General features: G+C 38.5%; 1 protein-coding gene across 1 annotated transcript in view; it reads right to left on the reverse strand.

Annotated features, from left to right (window-relative positions):
* The window catches only part of galnt1 (UDP-N-acetyl-alpha-D-galactosamine:polypeptide N-acetylgalactosaminyltransferase 1), a 63,262-nt gene extending 59,454 nt beyond the window's left edge, over positions 1-3,808 (reverse strand). Inside the window, exon 1 of the mRNA XM_037676309.1 lies at positions 3,701-3,808. The gene's annotated coding sequence lies outside the window, so the exon portion shown is untranslated. The remainder of the gene's footprint in view (positions 1-3,700) is intronic.
* Between the last annotated feature and the right edge of the window lie 2,192 nt (positions 3,809-6,000).

Consider the following 6,000-nt stretch of genomic DNA (forward strand, 5'->3'; position numbering starts at 1 on the left):
AGTGCCGAGAACGCCATGCTGTTGCCTCCCTCCAGAGACACGGGTCAGAATAGGACTATTGTTCAAGACCAGCTCGGACCAATAAATGGACCACAGCCACGCTCATTGACAAATATCATCTACATAGAAAAACAGATTTGGATTATCACCTTCAACTATTTCACTTTCAACATTGTTTACTGAAAAAAAAAAAATACAAATACACAAATATGTTTTGCAATTAGTTTATATAATTATGATTAGTCACAGCATATTATTTGTTACATCTTTTAGTCATTGTTTCTTTTCAGAAGAAGAGAAGAACTTCACCTTTTCACTTCTGACTTGGCGTCTGATTCCTCCAACTTCATACGAATTATTTTACCGATTGAATATACGTAGTTGTGCATAGAGACAGACTAAAGTGTACTTATCAGTGTTTGAAACAAATGACTCGTCATTGTTGGCAACAAACTAATATGCTAATTTTGTTCATTTATGCACGCTGCAGACATTTGGTAGTACATGATGTGTATTTAGTGATTACTTTTTTCATAGAAAATGATATATAAAATTGAAAGTCTCATGGGGGGGGGGGGGGGGGTGTGTCAGTATGAGGGAAGAACTGCCTTAGCTAATGCGCCTGTATTGCGTTTAGCGCTACGTCAGTGCCGACGGGGGAGGGGGGTGCTTCATCTTGTTTCATTTTACAAGTGCTGTCTAAGACACACAAGTAAAAATAGCCATTAATTATCTATCCATCTATTATCTTTACTTGCTTCTTCCTTTTTTAATTTGCATCTTCATTTTTGAGTTGCGGGGGTCACTGGTGACCGTATCCAACAGTCACTGTGCAAAAGGCGGGGGACACCCTGGACAGGTCTCCAGTCCATCACAGGGACACATAGAGACAAACGAGATAAAAAAAAAACATTCACACTCTCACTCACACCTAGAGACAATTTAGTTACCAATCAACCTAACACACGTGTTCTTGGTCTGTGGGAGGACACCAGAGTACCTGGAGAAAACCAACGCATACGCAGAGAAAACATGCAAACTCCACACAGAAAGGCTCCCGGACAAGATTTGATCCGGCAACCTTCTCACCGAGAGGCAACAGCTCTACCAACTGAGCCACCATGCTGCCGATACATACATTTTTAAAAATTAGAATCACCTGTGATACAGGTCAAATATAAACATACCTATTACATGAGCTAAAACCACGCTGACATGTATCTACAAACAAGAAGGTTTAATTCATGCTAATTGTAGCAAAAATGGAGGGTGAAAACTAATCTAGTTGGAAAATCCCAAATCTTTCGTCACACATCTGGACATAAAACCTGGGCAACACATCTGCTGTGGCCTGAACAGAGTCGGGGCAGGAAACACATCTAGCAACTCAGTGGCCTTGAAATGAGGAACATGATTCATTTCCTTTCAGAGCTCGACAGTCATAGTTTACCACAAGACTGAGCAGTTATACAGTGCCAAGGCAAGACTGCAAACAAGACATCCAAAGTTGGGACAAATGCGCATGACCTGAACCTTAAACCCATACATTTTCTTTTACACATCACAACAACAATGCCATAACCAGTTAGTTTTGTCTGTTGTCAAAATATCTAATGGAAAAACTAAATGTATTTTAAATAAACTTGCAGAAAGTAATCTTTGGATGTACATCTACAAATTATTTTAACTTTTGGAGTTGACCCAATTCCAGATGAGTTGACTTTAAAACGCATGAAAATTGCTATAACTTGGTCAGTTTTTCATACATTGAGCTGAAATTTTGTGCAGTAGAAGTTGAGGCTGATCCTCAACACATTATCTGTCACTAACAGATTGCACAAAACATTTGTTAAAATTTTCCCCAAGAAATATTTTAAGTCATTAAATGTACATTTACAACAAATTAACTGTTGGTGGTTATAGCCTGTTTGTCTGTTTGACCTTAACCACCACAAAAAGGCTATAAATCAGTAAATTTAGTTGCGATTGTGATCAAATCTGAAGTGGTAGTAGCCGCCAGTCATCCTCAATACAAACAGGTTTGACTAAAACAGTTATAACTCCAGCCCCTCTAATTTTTTTTCCATTCATTCAATCTTTATTTATACAGATTAGTCTCATTGAGCCTCGAAGACTCATTTAAAAGAGAGACCTGTTTTTAACAACAACAAAAAAAATTATGACGACAGTAGACAATCATAAAAGAAAGCATATAAATTAATAAATAAATGGAATAAAGTGATGTTAAAATACTAAACAAAAACATTGTAACATTGTAAAGCGATATAAAATACTAAAAACAGGAACATGTTCTCATGGTTTTGGCCATGAACTTAGCAGATGTTTGAAGCCACTTAGAAAGGTCATGGTCGAGAGCTTCAGAAATTTTTGCAAGATATTCAAGGATACAGATGCGGAGTAGGAGAAGGCCTTTTAACAACAACAACAACAACAACAACAACAACAACAACAACAACAACAACAACACAAAAATAAGAAGATTTTAAACTAAAACTAGCATGAAGGGTGGTGGGAAATTTGCAATCCTTTAAAGGATATTTTATGCAAAATTTAGCTGTTCCTCTTTAACAGTGGAATTTTTTTTAAGTTTCAGTTTATGCTCACAAGCATGCTATTGCTACTTTTTGAATAAAGATACAACAGCCCTTCTATTACACTTACAATCCTGAAAACACGGGATGTTTCTCCCTTAACGAAACAACACACGATAAAAAGATTTTACGTCAATCATATGATACATCTTTACCTTCTTCTTTGCAATTGTGACTGCTGTTGGATTGATAGTGTGAATCAATGCTCTTTATCTTTTAAGATAATTACAGCATTGTTAATGTATGCTCACTCGGGTACAATCAATCCTGACACACAGAGGCAGACTATGAAGTTATGAGATTCAAATATTCTGGATGTGGTTGAAATGTCTTGAGATTCAAAAGCTGCAATTCAACAATAACATGTTCACAGTCACTATTTTTCCTCTGTAAAGTCAAGAGGATTAATCTGACCTCCATCAAACACAAGAGCCACCAACCAGAGGTTAACCCCATGTTTTAAGCTCATCTTTCCTGATTGTGATGCAACACTGGAGGCTTAAACGTTCAGAAAGAATGAACATTTTTTTAAAAAGAGGAAACTACCACCAGAAAGAAACAAGCACATCCACACGATTGTAAGCATGTCGGTCAACTTTGAGCATGCACCGCGTTACGGTTTCTTTGAATGGGTCGACAGTCGAGGCAGGACGTCAGATCGCTGTCACTGTCATTTATATAAATCGTTAGAACAAGCTGCAGTTGAAATGCGGCACGAAGAAGAAGAAGTGCGTGAGACAATATTAACCTGGCGGCGGCCCATTCACCGTAAATCAGCAGTCAAGGTTGAGCGTTACACTAAAAGTGTTAAGAAGCACAGCCCTTGACAAAATGTAATATTCCATTGGACGTGTTCAACACGCCATTAGCCGGGTGGTGGAGGGATAATGCGTGACTTAAACGCATCACATCTCCGTTGCTTGGCTGCTTCTGTCAACAAGAACCTCTCTCTGCCGCTGCTGGGAACCGTTACTGCCTCGCTGCCCAGCGGCAAACCAGCGGTTGGATTCGTGGGGTGAACAGAACAGCAATAATAATAAATAAAAAAATGTTTGCTTCTCTTTCTTTAATAAATAATGTTCGCTTACCTGAAGAGACGGGACTCCTCGATATGCCAGGGTGGCGGAAAAGACCGCAGGCTAACGGGGAGGCAGAAAACTGACGCTGACACGGTTCAAAGTATCACCGCTAAGTTAGCGGGCTAGTTAGCTTAGCAAGCTAACGATGTGGGGAGAGTGTCTCCCTCCGAGCGGTCGAGATAAACGTCCACCCCCCCACTTCAAAAAGGACAGCAAGCCGAGATGGTTTCTGAGTTTTAACGCGACCACAAGAGCACCGCCCGACGTCAAAAGGCGTCACTAGAGTATACATCCATTTCAGGAGTGAGACTGGGGGTTCAGGCGCTGGTGTCGGAGCTGTCTCTCTGGGCGGACGTGCTGCCTCTGCCGCTGTCTGTCTGACTGAGTGAGAGGCTGCTGCTGCTGCTGTGCAGAGGAAACACAGACAGCATCTCTGCTCATCCCAACCCGGAAGGAATACCCCAACTCATCCCATCCTCCCATAGGCACAATTACACAGGCGCAGCTCACAGAAACACGCATTTTAAACAGATTAAATCAAATGTTGTATAACTTTCAGCTTTGATCGTAGCGTGGGCTGCTGCACGCGTGACTTTTAAAACGCAGCCCTGACCAGAATTATATTTCCAACCAGTCAGCTTTATTGGTATGGCGGTTTTTTTATACAACACAAAGTGTTTTACAGGATAATTTAAATGCCTTATATCATCTAATCTAAAGTTGAGAAGGAGTGGATTTATAGCTGATTTGGGGCCAACCTGAACTGCATGATCTCGTGCAAAATTGCTAGATCTCGCGAGATCTGTTGGTTCTCTGAGTTTGCGTTGAAGATGATTGTCAGCTACTACCACATCAAACCATATATGTAAATATGACTTGTGTTGCATATTGTCAAATAGTCCTCAAACCATCTTGAACTGGGTTGACTACAAAAGTTAATGAGGTGTTTGTTTCCAATTATTTCTCAGAGTAACTAAAAGTTTCAACTAAAATCTGTCAAGTGGATATTTTGCTAACAGACAGAAAGCGCTGACTCGGTTATTGTCCAAGTTTTAAGCAAAGATGATGGGCTCGGATTATTTGCTGTTAATGACTCGGCTATTAAAAAAAATTGGCTCAATAAGGCAGTAATATTTATTAAGCACATTGCATACACATGGTAACTCAGTGTGCTTCACATGAAAAACAACAAGAAAAGAAACAAGAATGATAAAAACAAACAAACAATAAATAAAAACACAAATAAAAAAAACAGATAAGCCTCAGAAAAAGAGACATTTTTAACCTGGATATAAAAATACTCACTTTTGGGGCTGGCTTCAGGTCTATTGGGAGTTTGTTCCATTTGTGTGGCCAAAATCCATAAAATGATTTGATATATTTTGCTAACAGACAAAACAAATGTTAACTAATTTAATATTCAGAAAGTTTTACATAAGAAATATAGCAGGTAAATCTGATAAGATGTAATGTAGAAAATAGGACAAAAATCCCATTTGGTGAACAAAATATTTTTAGTTATTGCATTATGGATATTGAGAGTCTCGTTTGTCTCTATGTGGCCCTGTGATGGACTTACAACCTGTCCATGGTGTCCCCCGCCTCTCACAAAGTGATAGCTGGACATGGACACCAGTGACCCTCGCGACCCGAAAAAGGAAGAAGCGGATAAAGATAATGGATGGATAGATGAACGGATGGATATTGACGCATCTAAAATTGTATAAAAAGGAAACCATGCAACCTCAAAACAACTACAACAAAAATGCAGCACGTTTTTCTTATTAGTCTTGTTATTAAATGGCATGAAACATCAATGCTGAAGTAATATTACTCCAAAACTGTACAATACTCCCACCTAGATGAGTCATTTCAGTTTATTTCAAAAGAAAAGATGAAAGAAATCACTTAAACAAAACATTATATATATATATATATATATATATATATATATATATATATATATATATATATATATATATATATATCTCAAGGTCAAGATTCTTTATTGTCATTCGCGTCACATGTGGTACACTAGGTGGAACGAAATTATGTACACAGGGTCCCAGCTACATCCAACAATAGCAACTGTAAAAGAAAACTGTAATAAAGATCTAAGATGTGAAGTAAGAAATACACTAAACTAAGAATACGTTAAGCACTAAAAGTGCAAAATTAATACGCTGAACAACAGCAGCACGAATATGAGTAGTACGGATGAATACAGCGGCATGAAATAAATTAGCAGCATGAGATCAGCAGCATGGATAATCAGCACATATCAAGAATCAAAGTGGCGATTACAGTGT

The sequence above is a fragment of the Nematolebias whitei genome, chromosome 5 (genome assembly GCF_014905685.2).
Source record: "Nematolebias whitei isolate Nwh7 chromosome 5, NemWhi1, whole genome shotgun sequence".
Classification (NCBI taxonomy): Eukaryota; Metazoa; Chordata; class Actinopteri; order Cyprinodontiformes; family Rivulidae; genus Nematolebias; species Nematolebias whitei.